This window comes from Rousettus aegyptiacus, unplaced genomic scaffold (genome assembly GCF_014176215.1).
Source record: "Rousettus aegyptiacus isolate mRouAeg1 unplaced genomic scaffold, mRouAeg1.p scaffold_m13_p_5, whole genome shotgun sequence".
In the NCBI taxonomy this organism is placed as follows: Eukaryota; Metazoa; Chordata; class Mammalia; order Chiroptera; family Pteropodidae; genus Rousettus; species Rousettus aegyptiacus.
The window spans coordinates 99,798,898-99,801,328 of NW_023416308.1; the positions used below are offsets into that span (position 1 = coordinate 99,798,898).

General features: G+C 41.9%; 1 pseudogene; it reads left to right on the forward strand.

Moving 5' to 3' along the window:
* Positions 1-1,987: 1,987 nt before the first annotated feature.
* LOC118603442 lies at positions 1,988-2,106 on the forward strand (annotated as a pseudogene).
* The last annotated feature ends 325 nt before the right edge of the window (positions 2,107-2,431 follow it).

The following is a 2,431-nucleotide window of genomic DNA, read 5'->3' on the forward strand; positions in this document are numbered from 1 at the left end:
ATTTTATGCATTAATAAAGTAAGGCTCCAAGATGCTAATAAGGGTTACAAGACTCCAATGCCCATGCTCTTAACGCCTACCGTACTTCCTTCTTATTGGAGATAGAGAATGTCTACTTTTTCAGCCTTGACATTTAAACCTTAGGTGCTAAAAGTAGGAGTCTAAAAACAAATCAAAATGATTTATGCTGCAAATACATGCAAGGGGCTCACAAAACTCCCCACGATGAATCATTAATCCATTGGTTCGCCCATCCATCCAACTATCCATACGTCCATACTGTCATAACAACCATTTTTCCCTCTGGTTTACACTAAGTCTTTAGGGAGAGGATAGGTATATCCAGATTGGTGGGTGAGATAAGAGGGGAAATGTGTGAATGAGGTCTGGCTTGCTTCATTCTGCTCTGCTGTTCCCTGACTTACCTCCTTTTGCACTTCTGGAAAGGACGGAGAGTTCCAGACAGGCTATAAAAACAGACTCTTGGCTACCTTCTCTCCTTGTCACTGTTCCTCTTCACCCACCACTGCCCTAGAAAAGCAGCTCTGGATCCAGTTAGGTTGGGGCTTCCGCCTAACTGGTCACCGTAGGGAGGCAAAGTATATTTCAGAAACTCACACTCAGATGTGCAATCTGTTGCTCACCTGGCTCAGTGGTGCCCAGGAAAGCAGAAATGGCTACAGCTGCAGTGCAGTAGATTGGACATCCAAGGACAACACAGGTGTCTTCCCCCTGCAATATACCTTGATGTGTTCCTTAACATCTGGTCCTTGGTTTCTTTGTTTGACAGGACAGGACTTTCCTTTTCCCTAAACCTCCTTTATCTTCTCCAGTGAAAAAACTCTGCTATGGAAGAAGTCTTCCGTAAGACAGAATAAAAAGGTTGGGACTTTGTTAAGCTAATAACATATCAGAATAAAACAATAATCAGTAGAGCTGAGAAACATTAGCAAGGCACAGGTCTATTGGTGCTGTAGACACTCCGCTCTAGATATACATGGGAAGGAGAAGAAACAAACTAAAATGCCCAGAAGGGCCAGGTAGGAGATATAAATGTGTGGAACTGGAAAGAGCAATATCTACACAGTAGGGACTAGGGGTCTTTGATGAGCTCAAGCACATAGATCTGCTTAAAAAAAACAGGCACAGTTCATTTCTGAGCTATTGTTGCCACATGAGAATACAGGTTCACTGCTGATAAATCATTCTACTTTACAAAAAAAATGCCAGAAACTGTGATTTTTATGCAAAATCTCCTTATTTTTAAACATAACCTACTCCATCAACTTTTTGAAAATGGTATGGGTCAGTGAACTATGCTGCATTGAGAGGAATACTTCTGTTCCTGATGATTCCTCATAAGAAGAGACATCTATAAGAGTTACACCTGGCCTCTCCCCACTCTTTACTCCTTCCCCCTCTGGTGGGAAAAAAAACCTTACCTGATTAATGGGTTTGAGAGAAGAAATTGGGCATTTATAACCCAGAGCTTCCTCTTTTGAGCCACCTACCCACAGGGTTCCACCTTGATGAAGGGTAGCCTACCCCAGTCCAGCATAGGTAAGTCTAAGTCTGAGATTACACATTAGGAATCATATTGGCCTACCACTATAAGCCATATTCTTCAACATCCACCTTCTCATTAAGGTGTTGCATTACCTTCATCAGCTTACTCTTTGTTCTTTCTGCTCAGTGGGTCCACAGTTCAGGTAGAGAAAAGGAGCCCTATTTATTGGGTCTACTTGGAGATTCCAAGAGTCAGCTCTGGTCACAGGTCATACGTTTGCTCCCTCTGACTTTAAACCAAATCTTTGGATGCAGGATTAGGGACTGTTATATCCCATCAGGGCAAAGGCAGGAGACATGTTTAGAACCTTGAGGGTCTTTTGGTGATTCTCCAGGGTGGTGCTCAGAGATGGAGTGGAAAAGATGGAAAGGATTATGGGAGGTAAGAGAAGAGGGAGGGGGGATCTAAAAATATTCATCAATCTACAGCCACGCCATCCTGAACAAGCCCAATCTCATCTGATCTTGGAAGCTAAGCAGGATTGGGCCTGGTTAATACTTGAATGGGAGATTACCTAGGAAGACCAGGTGCTATAGGTTTAAAAATTTTTTTTTAAAAAAAAGGGGGGGGGAATTGTAAGCTGACAAAATCCTTGCAATCTGTGAGGAAACCAAGGGTTGCCTCACTTAAAAAATAAATGAATGAATGAATGAGCAAATGAATAAATAAAAATATTAATCAACAAGACAGTATATGGACTGGAAGGTGACTCAGCGAGAAAATACAAGAATGTTTTACACTATCTTCTGAACATTATTTGTATTCAGGGTCACCTAATAGCAAGGTTATTTTCTTTCAGGTAATGGTCTGTACTCACCCACCCTTCTTAGGACTAACACAAAATATTAACATCGCCCATGCCTC